Here is a 15390-nt window from a genome sequence, read left to right as displayed (position 1 = left end):
CATGGAAAGGAAGTTTCAAAAGAAAGGCTAAGGGTTTTAGTGAACTAAGTGAGGGCCTGAACTTGAAATAAGTTTCTTGAGGGAATGGGAGAGATAGCAGATAAAGGAGTTCTTTTGTAAGATTTAGAGGGAGCTGATTTGGAGACTTAGGAAAAATGATAGTAGGTGAACTGTTTCTCATTATATAATGTAAGGTAGTATACGATATAATGTATATAATATAATGTAATGTAGTATATAATATATACAGTATATAGTATAATATAATGTAGAAGTCAAGGAAATAGGATCAATGCAACTAATATTAAAGATAAGGAAGACAAAAACAGATGATAATGAGATAAAGTGAAGGAAAAATATTAACTAAGTTATGAAGGCTGCTGTAAGTGTAGATCTGGGGTCTATGATGAAGATTTGGGAAAGAAAATAATTGCAAATAGGCGAAGCCAAGTATCTTTATGTTTAAAATATGGTAACTGATATATTATACAAAGAAAGTTCATTTGCTTTATTTGGCACAATTTACTTAGGAAAACTTATTGTTGCTGCCCATTTTCAAGGTGCCTACTAATGAGCCTTTAATGAATTTTCCAGAACCATTCCAGATACAAAGTCTTGCTAGCTTGTCTCTCTTTATTCTCCAAATTTTAAAAAAAGGAAAATACTGAGAGTATTTAAAGAACTTTCTCTCCTAGCATGGAGAATTCACAGCCATAACAAATCTGGAAATAAACCATAAGAAAAAAAATGATCTTCCAGGTCTCCAGTATTGTTACTCTTACAAAAAACATCTTTGGTGGACTGGGATAGAGAGAACAGCTCATTGTCACGTGGTATAACTCCATCTGCTATCCTTTAGCAAATGTCCAGATGGATTCCATTTCTGGGCTCCCAAAAGATGAGGCCAGTCAATACGAAAAAGCTGTCTTTGATTATCCATCACAATCACCCAAGGAGAATCACAACTTTCTGGTTTCTACCCATCGTTCTTGTCAAGAGACTCATAGTTTTATTTTCAACCATGAAATCTTCTGAATTTATAAACAATAACAATGCCAGTGGTCTGTTTTTTCTTGGGTTTGTTTCTTATGGTGATACAAAAGTCTAGCTTGAAAATGTCTCTCTTATTCTTTTTCAATATCGTTCAGTTTTCTGAGGAACAATTTATTATTCCAGAATTGTGGGACTTTAAAATACCTATCATATTATTGTGGCTTGAAGAGTACCTTAGATTTAGAAGTCAAATAAATGGCTTGAGTGGAAATACCACTCTGATGTGGAATAAGACCTATAAGAAAATTCATATTTGAGAATTTTCCCCTAAGTCCTCATAGTTCTGATGTTATTTCTTTTTCACACAGGTTAAAGTTGTATGACTATCTCTGTAACATTGCTGGTATCAGAAAAGATCCCCTGTAGGATCCTAATTTATACACATTCAGATTCACACACACACACACATACACACACACACACACACACTCCTTAGAATAGGTCCATGCTGTTTGCCTACTGTATTTTGATTTAACATTTTTTTTCTATGTTGAAAGATTCTGACCTAAGTATGAATTCAGGAGGGTTCTAAGGAAAACACTGCAATAGTTTTTTCTTATGTCCATATAATCACCAGTTAAAGCTAAAACTATCTGCTGGAGGTTACTTACAATTTAAATTTTTAAAACTTCACATTTCATATTTTTGAATTTGAGGCAGAGAATGATGGCTTTCTCAAATATCTCTTTACCCATTTCTTCAGTAGTGAAGCTTCCATGTTAGTTGGGCATGTGGCCACTTATAATAAATATTCTTTTTCCAGCCTCTCTTGCAACTAGTTATGGTCATGTGACCAAGTTCTTGGCAATGGGATATAAGCAAAGGTAGGGTGTGCAACTTCTTAGAAGTACACTGCATCTCTTCTTCAAACCTTCCTCCTTTCTTTAGGCCTGGAGCCTCAGCAGCCATCACAGACAATAAGAAAACTTTGTGAATAGAAGCCACGTCCAACAGAGCAGTGAGATAGCAATAGCTTGGGTCTCTTATACCAAAGAGAATCATTTTTAACCTTGGATTGACAGACTTCTCGAATGTGAGAGCAAAATAAATTTTTATTTTATAGCCTTATTATTTGGGGGCTTTCTATTACTCATAGCCTATATATATATTTTAATTGGATAGATAGTATCCTACTAATAAAAGATTCTAGCAGATGCCATTTCCATCTAAGATCCAAGTATCAATATGTACAATTGTGATGGAAATTTTTAAGGAAAATCATTAGGCAGTCAAGATCTTTTTACATGAAGTTTTGTGCAAGTTATTTTAATCCTTTAAGATGTATATTTTTTTCAAGTTCTTCTTTAGTATTCCATCTAATGAAACTGAACTTACGTAACTCAGCACGAGAAAATCTGGCTTCTAACTGCCAGCACCTGTGATTTTTTTTTTTTTTTTTTTTTTTTTGCTGTGCACTTGATCCATCAACAGAACCTCCTCTTCATGAGGATAAGGCAGGCTGGATGTGTGGGGAATTAACACACATCCTCCAACTTAGGAACAGCCGTGAACCAAAGATGGAAAGGAGACCATTTATAAGTATCCCAGCTGCTTTGCCCTATCAGGTGGATTAACTCAAAGGCATTTATTTCACACTGATTCCCAGCGTTCCTCACCCAGATTAAGATCCAGTTATCCAGAATAGTAACCAGCTTGATAACATCCCCTTTATTGGCTGCCTGCTTTTCCTTGCCTCACTTTTCCACTCCTACCCAATGTTTTCTGGGTTTGCATCCTCAATAAACAATTGCACATGAATCTTTATCTCAAGGTTTGTTTCTGGGGCACTGGAACCAAGGCAAAATATTTACATATTGTGGGAGTGGCAGCAAAAACATTTATGGCCAGGGGAATGATGATAACAATGACATGGCACGAATTGAGGACGCTTTCAGTCCTCAATGGTAGAACAGACCGAGGCTTAAAAATATCCCTAAAAAAAGCTGGTTAGTAAATAGTGTGCTTGGAAAATATAATCCTAAACACTGGGAAGAGTATGTTCCCACATCCTTTCAGTAATTAAGATGAATTGGCTCCAGGTGAAAGCAAGCTACGTTAGTTTCTTCAGGAAGAGTATAAACAGAAATCATTGTGCTTATTATTTTCTCCCAGTATCTACACAGTGCCCAGACATAGAGCAGTTAATGAAAAAATATTTATCGAGTGAAAGTGTGGCAGAAAGAGAACTGTAGTAAAGTTATTAGATCTGCTGATCAAACACACTATTAGGGATGGAAAGGCAAACCATAGAGTTGGAGACGATATTAGCAATACACAGCCAATAAAGGACTCCAATCCGGAGTATGTAAAGAATTACAAATAAATTACAAAAGCGCAAGCCCATAGGAAAAAAATGGTCAAAACTACTTTACATGATTATATGTAAATGGCCAATAAACATGAGACAATGTGCTCAACTTCATTGTCATCAGAGCAAAGCAAATTAAAACCACAATGCAATATCGTATCTTCTAACTAGATTGGTTTAAGATAAAAAGAGATGATGCCAACTATTGGCAAAGATATGGAGCAGTTGGGACTCTCATACGCTGCAGTTGGATGGATAAATTGGTACAAACATTTTGGAAAAATTCTCTGGCAACATTTACTGAAGCTCAACATATACATTCCCTATGAGGCAATAACTCCACTCCTGGTATATATGTGAAGTGTGTATACATGTTCACCAAAAGACATGAATCAAAATATACACAGCAACTACACTTATAATCATCCAAAACTTAGAACAACCCAGATGTTCATCTACAGAAGCACGAAAACATAAATTATAGACTAGTCAATGAAAATACTCAATTCAGCAATGAAAATGAATGAAATACAACTACACACATAACATATATGACTCCCACAAAAATATTTGAGTGAAAGAAGCCAGGTAAAAAAGAGCATACACTGTATGATTCAAAATACGTATTGTTCAAAAACAAGCAGAACTACTCTATGCTGTTAAAAGTCAAGACGGTAATTGTTCTTGGGAGACATACTGATTTTAAGGGAGGAAGAAGGGATCTTCTCAGGTGCTAGTTGTCTCAGCCATCCCATGATGACCAGCTAGCTTGGGGATTCACTGGAAGGACTAACATGACCCAACATAGTTTCAGTCATGGCTAAGATTTATTACTGCAAAGGATACAGGGCAGGAATAACAGAAAAAAGATATGTATAGGCAAAGGCTAGAGAGGTCAAAAGCAGGCTTTCTTGTCCTCCTTATGCAGGGGATGCATGGATGCATCTTCTTCTCTAGCTGGGAAGTACAGCAATATGTGTGACATGACCATGCTTAGGAAAGTTGGCTTGAGTCTTGGGGTCCAAAGTTTCTAAGTAGAATTGGTCACATCTTAGCTGTGGGTGTGAACCCCAAACCAGGCCCTGGGCACACATCATGAAACTTGATGTTTACTTTGACATGCTGGCTCATCTTGAATCACTACTTTGGGTGTATAGACTAGTATCTTTACCCAGCCACTATGTGAATGTTCCAGTAGTTTAGTTCCCAGAGTTGACCAAGGGTCATTATGATGACTATAGATTTAAACAAGAACTGAGTAAAACAGACCTGCTTCATCAACTCCCTCTGCTCACTAGTAATGTTATCATTCTTGCTCTGGGGACTGATTAGATGGGTAGGTTTTGTTTGTGCTTATGTATGCATATTATATTTCAAACATTTTAAAAAATTAGTCAGGTAGCAGTCCAGACCCATCAATTAGACACCCATGTTCTTGTAAGATTACTGAAACCCTGGGAAGTTATCAAAATAACATTAGGAAACCATTAGGGAATATAAAAAGCTGGGGTAACTAAATCTAAGTAGATGTCAAGAGAATGAGGAAATGAATTAAATTCATGATGATGAGTTTCAGAGTATGTTAAGTAGGCAGGTAGCAGTAATTTTGTAAAAAAAAATTGTATTTGAATGCTTTGGCTAATCTTTAATGTGTCTGAAGTGATCAAATAACCAAATTATGAACAAATTTGTAATTCAGATACAATTTTTATGGGAATTTAATTGATTGCACAATCTGGTAAAAGTTACAAAAAACAGGTTTTCAAATGTTTATCTCTTATGTTTTTAACTTTAAAATTGAAGATTAAACTATATGTGAAATAAAAAGTCAACAGGTCTGAGTTCCATTTACTATTTATTAATTTATATGACTTTGGGCAAGCCCTTTAACCTTCAGCTTTCTTATTTATGCAACGCAAGAAGTCAATAACTTCAACAATATAGGAAATGGGGTCCTTCTAGCATTACGAGTTTATGTTTTAGTAAATTACCATTTCAGTACCATTGACTAATCCAACAAACGCTTTGTGTATCTACTATGAACAAGGCACCAGGCTAAGTGATGTGGGCAAATGAAATGCTGGAAAACACAGGATTCTGTCTTCAAGGAGCTCAGTTTGATGAGCAGGGACACAAATAACACAACTCATAACAAGGGAATGGATTAGAGTGAGACTGGGGAATCAAGGTAGCACCTGAAAAGGGACCTTTATGAACCAATAGGATTTCAATAGGAAAAGGAAGAGTAAGTTAATGTCAGGGGAGCACTTAAGCAAAGACTTCCATCACAAAAATGCTCATCTCCACAGAAAACAGTACGGTCTTGCTGGCCTGAGGATTAAGAAATGAATACGGAGACATGAGGCAGGAAAGAAAGATTGGTACTCAATCATAAAGGGCCTTAACTTCCATGAAATGGAATTTATAGGCAATGAGGACCCAAGAAGGCTTTTAAGGTGAAGGAGAACACAGTTAGCTCTGGTTTCAGATTCACGGCTTCCAAATGTCACAGGTTGGGTTCCCCAGAAGCAGACTCTGAGACAGAGGCTGGTGTTTGGGATGTGTATTAAGGAATGCTCTTGGGACACAACTCCTATGGACAGAGGGGAGGGAAGCAGGATGGACAGTGAGAGAAGGTAAGAGTAATGCAGACCCAACTACAGTCTTGGCAAACCTCACAGGGAGCTCTGGATCCAATGGCCCTTCAGAGTTGCACCAAGTTGTACTGAGGTGTCTAAGGCTTGACAACCCCACATTGATCAGTCACTGCACGTGGTCAGCCCCGGGAAGGGCTGTGACCTGATCCAGGGCAGCTCTCTCTGGTTGAAGCAGTCCCTGGAGTTGCTGAGAGCTGAAGGTCATCCACCAACTACACTCCCAGGGGCTGGACAACAAGTTCTTCCTTGAAGGTGGGGCTGGGTGCGCATGACAGCATCCATCACATCAAATTTATGCTTTAGAATCACTCAGGGACCTTTGGAGACCCAGATTTCACTCTGAATTGGTAGACATAGAATAAAGCCAGATGCTTTTATTATAAATAAACTTCCCAGATGATTTTGATGCACAGAAGTTTGATAATTACTCTTTTAGATATTCATTCAAACCCTTGAGTAAAGATTCTGGGCCAAGCCTATGTCCTTTGCTTGTAGGACATTCCTATGGCTTCAAAGTTCCTTCCTTTGATACTCATAACAACTCCATGAAAAAAGCAGAACTGACATCTGTATTTTGCAGATAAGAAAACCAGCTTAGAAAGCATAAGTTACATGCCCAAGGTCATACAGCCGCTAAGTATTACTCAGGCTCAAACTTGCCTAGCCCTGCTCCAAGCCTCTCTCTCTCTCCCTCTCTATCTCTCCCTCTCAATCTACTTCTTTCCCTCTCCCCCTCTTATGCATTTAAAATTTACTACTATAAAAGTCATTGTTCTTAAAGTAAAGTAAATCCCCTATCATCCTTAGAAACTTCTTTAATGTTATATTAGTGGCCCTTCTTATAAAAATAAAATTTGACCCTGTCATGATAATAATAGATTTCCTACTATATTCTATCTGGCATAGATGGTCACATGGTGTTGTCTTTGATCCTGGCAATAGCTTTGCTTTAACTCAAAATACCAGATACTGAAAAGAAAATGTAACTCTCTCTCAGATGTTTTCATTAAATAAATCCCTCCTAGATCTTTATAAGACAGAGTTGGGTTTTCCAGAAAAAGGGAAGCCTATTAAATTCTCTTCCAAGAGGCAACTGAGGCTTTACGTGGCATCAGTAAGGATGTGTTTTAAATGAAAAAGCAAGTTAAAATAAGGAAGGGGTAGGTTTAATGGGCAAAGAACCTGATTTTTGGGAGGGTGGTTTGGGGTTTTTTTGTTTGTTGTTTTTGTTTTTTTTTGGTGTGAGCATGTGGTGCCTTCTTCAGATTTCTGATCAACTCTCTGATCCTGTCTAAACCAGTTGATCTGTGCAAAGCAAAGAGAAGTGACCAAAAATCCTTCCAAAAGAATCCATACTACTTTGCACACTGACAGCTTTACTAAGTGACAAGTGGGTCACAATCTTTCATCGCCTGGGCATGGCCCAGAGACCATGACTAAGTCGTTGTAGATGCTGCTGTTAAATGAGGTTGTACTTTATTTTCCATCCTTCAACCTCAATATTAAATAATGGCTTGGAAATGCATTGAGGGATAGCCTTTACATAGTGGTGTTGATGATAATGTTTTTCTTCTTCCAGAAAAAATCTGGCATTGATATTCATCAGCATGCTGGGATTTCAGCAGGATGGAAGCAATTATATGCACTTGTGTATGAGTGACTTAGGCCTTAATTGCTTAGCTGTGCATGCCTTGTACGTTCTGAGTACCTATCATATATAAGCAGCCAATATTTTAATTTTCCAAAATCTGGCATCTCATTCTGAATTCTTAAGCTTGTTCTGGAGTGAAATTCAACCTAAATCATTCAAGAAGATTTCATACAAATTTCACTGAAATCCATGACCTTAAAGGTACTTGGATTTCCCTTTCAGAAAGAGGATAGAGCTCACTAAATTGGATAAAGTAATTTACTGTAGCTTGAGGCCACTGGCACTTAGAGCTCAATTCTACAGAACTTCAGCTACACTCTTTCATCAATAGAAATCCATCTTTTCTCCACTGACTTAAAGGGTCACCATTATTATAAATGAAATTCCCATATAGATTCGGATTTATTTCTATACTCTTCTGCTCTATTGATGTCTATTTCATGAGTCAATACAAAAATGTTTTAATTTCACTTTTCTTCAGACCAGGAACAAAAAAAGGCTTCTATGAGTATCTCTCAAGGTAGACTCCTTCATCCTCGTGGAAGCCGTCACTCCGTTTGCTTTCTCTTGCACACTCCTGGTTTTCCTCACATCATCTCTCTAGCCACTCCTTTTCCTTTGTAGCCACTTTTTCCTCCATTCACTTCTTTTATATTGGTGTTTGCCTGAGTTCCATGCTTTGACCATTTTCGCTCCATGTAGTTTTCTCAACTATATATATATGCTTTTCAGCTGACAGCCAAACTGGTATGCCTTTCACACTTCCTTGTTGAGCCTCAGATTTATTCTTCTAAGTGACTACTTGACATCTCTGAGTCCTGGGGGGTTTCTCAGGCCCTTCAATCTCAACACATTAACAAAGTTGAGCCATACATTTTCTACTCCAACCCATTCTTTCTCTTTCATTAACTATCTCTGCCAATAGCACTATCACCCATGAAAGTATTCCGGTCAATTGCCTGGAAACCATCTCAATTATTGGTTTCCTTTATCACTTACATCCATTTGGACACAACATCCTCCCGATTCTATGGGTTTTTATTTTTTATTTTTTGCCACACCACACGGCATGTGGGATCTTAGTTCCCTCACCAGGAATCGAACCAGCATCCCCTGCATCCCTTCATTGGAAGTGCAGTCTTAACCACTGGACCACCAGGGAAGTCCCTGATTCTACTTTTTAAATGTCTTTTGAATCTATTTCCTTCTTCCCTCCCCTACTTCCACTGTCATATTTGAGCCTTTGATTTTTCTTCTCAGAGGCTGCACCAACTTACCTGGAGTTGCGCCCTATTCCAATACATTGCTGGGAGAATGGTGTGTTAAAGATGCAGACCTAATTAGGTCAGCCTTAAAGTACTTCAGTGTGTCTGCATGATCTTCACGATGAAATTCAAGTGCCAAGGCATGGTATTCGACGCCCTTCACCATCCAGCCCTTCCCTCTCTCTCCAGACACATTGACCCTGCCTAAGCTTATCAAACACTTGCCTTTCCTGAATGCCTTCTTATGTCTGTGTGCCTTATGAATCTTGCTCCCTCTCTATTTCTCCTCCCCAGATCCTGCCTTAACTCACCTGGCCCACTTTAATTGCCCTCAAGACTCATTTTAAGGGTTATTTCATTTTGCCAGCATTTCCTCATGACTTCTCTAGCCATAGCTAGATGAGGCATCCTACATCTTTGCTATCAAAATGCTTATGAGCAACCCAACTCTGGCATATAGTTTCTAATATTGATACTTTTATTAGCCTCCTTCAAATAGGCTTTGAGCTTCTGGAAGATAAGGGTCCATTTTAGGGTCTTCAGTGACTTGCTTAGTGCTTGACATATAGGACTGTGCTGCCCACCATGGGAGCTGTTGGTTACATGTGGCAATTTAGACTTAAATGATTTAAAATTAAAAATTCAGTTTCTTAGTCACACTAGCCTCATTTCAAGTGCTTAGTAGCCATATATGGCTAGTGGTACTGGACAACGTAGATAAAGAACATTTCCATCATCACAGACAGTTCTGTGGGACAGCACTGATGTAAGAAGAGCTCAGTAAACGCTGGTGAGTTAAGAATATATGAATTATTTTTTAAATGAAATTTTTGTTGAGGCACTTGTAGATTCACATGTAATTGTAAGAATAATACAGAAGGATGAGTCTACCTTTTATCCAGTTTTTCCCAACATCTTGTAAAACTATAATACAATAACACAACCAATATATTGACATTGATCTTATTCAGATATCACTGAATATGATCTTATTCAGATATCCTTCACTGATCTTATTCAGATATCCTCAGTTTTACTGTACTCATTTCTCTGTGTGTGCGTGTGTGTGTGTGTGTGTGTGTGTTTAGTTCTATACAATTAAATCATCTGTAGAGGTTCATGCATTCACCACCACAGCCAAGATACAATTTCATGACCAGAAGAATCCCTCTTGTTGCCCTTTCATAACCATACCCACTTCTTTCTGTACCTCATACCCCACCCCCCAAATCCTGAAACTACTAATCTATTCTGCATTTATAAAATGTTGTCATTTCAAAAATAACTGTGAGGGAGATCAGCTCGGTGCTTTGTGACCACCTAGAGGCGTGGGATAGGGAAGGTGGGAGGGAGGTGCAAGAGGGAGGGGATATGGGGATATATGTATACATATAACTGATTCACTTTGTTATACAGCAGAAACTAACATAACATTGTAAAGCAACTATACTCCAATAAAGATGTTAAAAAAATCACTGTGATTATTGGTGTAAAACTATCTGTTTAAGTTCCCTACTTTCAATTATTTGGGGCATATATCTAGAAGTAGAATTCCTGGATCCTATAGTAATTCTATGTTTATAATTTTTTGAAGAACTGCCATACTACTTTCCACAGTAGTTAAAACATTTTACCTTCCCACCAGCAGTGCACAAGGGTTCCAATTTCTCCACATCTGCGCCAACATTTATTTTCTGCTTTTTTCATATATATATATATATATATATCTCCATCCTAATAGGCGTGAGGTAGCATCTCATTGTGGTTTTGATTCGCATTTCCCTGAATAGTGATATTGAGCATCTTTTCATGTGTTTATTGGCCATCTGCATATCTTCTTTGGACAGATGTCTATTCAAGTTCATTGGTTATTTTTAAATTTTTGTTTTTTGTTGTTGAGTTTTGGGAGTTCTTTATATATTCTGGATATTAACTCTTTATCAGAAATATAATTTGAAAATATTTTCTCCCATTTTGTGGGTTACCTTTTCACTGTGCTGATTATGTCCTTCGCTCAGAAGATTTTAATGGTCCAATTTATCTAATTTTTCTTTTGTTGCCTGTGCTTTTGGTGTCATATCCAAGAAATCATTGCCATATCCAAACTTCTGATGATTTTACCCTATGTTTTCTTTTCAGAGTTTCATAGTCTTAGCTCTTTTGTTTAGATATTTGAACGATTTTAATTTCTGTATATGGTGAAATGTAATTATTTCTTTTGTAAGAGGATATCCAGTTTTCCCAGCACCATTTGTTGAAAAGACTGTTCTTTCCCCATTAAGTGGTCTTGGAATCCATGTCGAATATCATTTAACCATATATTGAGGGTTTATTTCTGGACTCTCTATTCTATTCCATTAGTATTTATGTTTGTCTTTATGCCAGCACCACAATGTTTTGATTACTGTAGCTTTGTGGTAAGTTTTGAAATGAGGAAGTGTGAGTCCTCCAGCTTTGTTCTTTTTCAAGATTGGTTAGCTATTCATGTTCTTTGGGATTTCATATAAATTTTAGGATGATTTTTCTATTTCTGCAAAGAAGTTATTGGGATTTTTCTAGGCATTGTATTGAATCCATAGATTACTTTTGGGAGTACTGGCATCTTAACAATATTAAGTCTTCCAATCCATGAACGTAGGATGTCTTTCCATTTACATGTCTTCTTTAATTTCTTTCAACAATGATTTGTAGTTTTCAGTGTATAAGTTTTTGACCTCTTTAGTTAAATTAATTCCTAAATATTTTATTATTTTTCATGCTATTGAAAATGGAATTGTTTTCCTAATTTCATTTTTGGAGTTTTCATTCTTAGTGTATAGAAATGCAACTGATTTTTGTGTGTTGATTTTGTAACTGCAACTTTTCTGAATTCATTTATTAGTTGTAACAATTTTTTTGTGTGTGGAATCTTTAGGGTTTTCTAATATAAGATCACATTTTCTGTAAACAGAGATAACTTTAGTCTGTCTTTCCAATTTGGATTTTATTTCTTTTTCTTGTCTAATTGCTCTCAGTAGAACTTCCAATGCTATGTAGAAAAGAGGTGGCAGGAGTGGCATCCTTGCTTTGTTCCTGATCTTAGAGGAAAATATTTCAGTCTTTCACCATTGAAATGTTAGCTGTGGGGAGGTTCTTCTTCTTCTTCTTTTTTTTTTTTTTTTCTGCCTATGAGTCTCTTTCTGGGTTCTCTATTCTGTTCCATTGATTTATATGTCTACCCCTCTGCAAATACTACACCGTCTTGATTACTGTAGTTATAGAAAAAGCCTTAGTATGGGAAGAGTGATTCTTCCCACCTATTCTTCTTTGTCAAATTGTTTAGCTATTCCAGAGCCCATGCCTTTCCATATAAATTCTAGAATAAATTTGACTCTGTCTACAAAATCATACTGGAATTTTTATATTATTCAGGTTTTCTTTGGTTTATTTAATTTGTGTGTTGTAATTTTCAGCATACAGCTCTTGTACATGTTTTGTTAAGTGTATACCTAAGTATTTCCTTTTCTTTGGAGCAGTTGTAAATGGTATTGTGTTTTAAATTTCATTTTCTGCATGTATGCAGAAATAGAATTGGCATTTGTATGTAGATTTTGCACCCTGCAAACTTGCTGAACTTTATTAGTAGAGTCTTTGGCATTTTCTATGTAGACACTCATGTCATCTGCAAATAGAGACATTTTTATTTATTCCTTTGCAATCCATTGTCTTTTGTTTTGCTTGCCTCATTGTTGTGGCTGGACTTTCTAGTACTATATTAAGACTGGTGTAAACAGACACACTAGCCTTGTTCTACGTCTTAGAGGGAAACCATTCAGTCTTTCACCATTAACTTTGATGTTAGCTGGAGAATTTTTTGCAGATTTTTAAAAAATAAAGTTGAGGTAATCCCCCCATTCCGAATTTGCTAAGACTTTTAAATCATGAATGTGTGTTAGATTTGTCATAGTTTTCCTGCATCAATTGATAAAATTATATTATTTTTCTTTTTGAGTTAGTTAGTATAGTGGATTACATTAATTTATTTTTTAATGTTAAACCATCCCTACATTCCTGGGGAAAATTTCAGTTGATCACCATGTATAATTATTTGTATACATCCTAAGATTTGATTTAGTAAATTTTTTTGAGGATTTTTGCATCTAAGTTCATAAAACATATTTGCCTGCAATTCGTTGGTTATTTTTTTCTCCCTACTCTGTTTGTTTAGTTTTAGTATCAGGGTAATACTGGCCTTATAAAATAAGTTGGAAAGTGCTATCTCTTATTTTCTAGAGGAGATTGTGTAAAAGAGGTGTTAATTCTTCCTCGTATTTTTGGTAGTTTTCTCCAATGAAACCATCTGGGCCTGGAGATTTCTTTTTGGAGAGCTTTTGAAGTATGAATTCAATTTTTATTAATAAAATATTAATTTTTAAAAACTATTTTGAGTATGTATTTCATCTTGGTTGAGGTTTTTTGGTAGTGTGTGCTTTACAAGAATTGCCCATTCTTGTAAGTTGTTGAATTTATGAGCATAAAGTTGTTCAAAGCATTTGCCTATTTTCCTTTTTATGGCTGCAGAATCTGTAGCTATATCCCCTATTCCATTCCTGATACTGGTGATTTGTGTCTTCTCTTTATTTTTGTCTAAATAAATTATTTTAGTCTAGACTAATTTTAATTATCTATCTCATTCCATTTTTATATTTTAAAATGTTTTGATGTCACAGAAAGGAAATGTATTTTGAGATTTTTTTGGAGAAGAATAATGACTTGTTTTTAAAATATATACATTCATTATTAAAAATTTCAAACAGTTCTGAAAAATATAGAAGAGAAATGATATAAACAACCAAAATCTTTCCATCAGAAATATTTCTTGGTTTCTAATATTCCACAAATCTTCCTGTAGAGAGAGAGATAAAAGCATAAGGTTATAATAAGTAAGATAAACTGAAAGGTGTGTTTTTTATATATGGATGGTACCACATTTGTTACTTTAAAACTAAATTACATTTAATCTTATTAAAATCAAATTTAAAAATAAAAGGAAAAGAAACTGAAGTGTTCCTATAGTATTTTCTAAACTTCAGAAAAATGTTTTTTTCACAAGAGAGATAAGCTTTTAAAATATTTCCTTAAAGACAAGAAAAACAGACTGTGAAAAGTTATGATGAAATTGGAGGTGGTTTTTTTTGTACATGATATACATATATATCTCTTTTATATATCAGGTATACATGAAACATATATACCTATATGCTTCAACATTAATAATATCCATTGACCTCTTGCTAAGGACAATGAGGACACATAATTTTCAGTCTTAGATTTATTTTAAAATAGATATGATTATCATTGTCCCATTTGATCATGGCTTCACTATTCTTAAGATTTGTTTTTTAAATTTAACTCTTTGTTGGGTGAATTCCATGATGAAGTGGTTTGTTTGTTTGTCTGTTTAAGGTTTATATCTACTATATATCCTAATGTGTTGTATGTTTAGGAACAATAGACTCTTGCCTTGAAAACTTGAAGAACAGCCTGACTAGGCAAAACACACCTTCCTGGGTCACTGTTTCTTTCCCTCAGCACATTCCCTCAGGCATTATATGATGCTGTGAAGCAATCTAATGCAACCTGATTTTCCTTTTCTTGTATGTTAATTACCTTTTCTGCCTGTATGCACCAAAGATTATTTGCCTTTGAAATTCTATAACTTCACCAGAGTATATTTCAACTGTGTTCTTTTGTTCAGCAGATTTAAGACTCTTTATTTCAGTAAATTAGCTTCTATTACATCTTTAATTTGTCTATTCCATTTTATTCTGTTTTTGTTTGTTTTCTTTCGTTTTGTTTTTGTTTTTCCTCAGTGAAGGTTGTAAAAACTGGTATCCTGGTAAATGAAAATAAACAAACAAAAACCTCTGATGTGCAGTGTCTGTCAATTTATGTGGTGTAAATACTCCCACAATGGTTAATTTTAAGCTACCAATGTGATGTTATTGAAAATGGAGGTAGGAACAGGTATGTCTAATCAACTCTTGCAAGCTGGTTCAAGCCTACATGTGTACATGTGTTAGATCTCCTTTGTTTGACCTCTATATAATTTTCCTACAATTGGTTTTATATTCTTTTCTTTTTTTTTTTTTTTTTTTGTAGTTAAGAACTGTCCATCTATCACTGGGTTTCAGTTGTGTTTAGTCTTATTTCCTATTTTTTAAAATCTTTTGAACGGTTTAATAATTTCCTTTTTATTTAACCCTGAACTCTGCCAGCTTCCCTTTCATTTTGGTCATGTTGTCTCTTCTTTAAACCCTTGTATTTCTTAAATTTTTTTTTCCTTTTTTTGTTAGATCATATTATCTTTCGTTACTTTAGAACTTTGGGGAAATATTTATTTGAACTTTTGTTCTGTTTCCTGGGAGTAATTCTTCAGATGCATATTCTTCTTTTTATTTATGTTTCTTTAAATAT

The 15390-nt window shown here is 35.5% G+C and overlaps 1 long non-coding RNA gene across 1 annotated transcript in view; it reads left to right on the top strand.

The window, feature by feature from the left end:
* Window positions 1-15390, top strand: part of LOC309644516 — a 578167-nt gene that overhangs the window by 23654 nt on the left and 539123 nt on the right. The window lies entirely within an intron of this gene.

The sequence above is a fragment of the Balaenoptera physalus genome (genome assembly GCF_965194825.1).
Source record: "Balaenoptera physalus genome assembly, chromosome: 16".
Classification (NCBI taxonomy): Eukaryota; Metazoa; Chordata; class Mammalia; order Artiodactyla; family Balaenopteridae; genus Balaenoptera; species Balaenoptera physalus.
The sequence above is the reverse complement of the archived record's forward strand: the minus strand, read 5'-3'. Positions and strand labels throughout refer to the sequence as shown.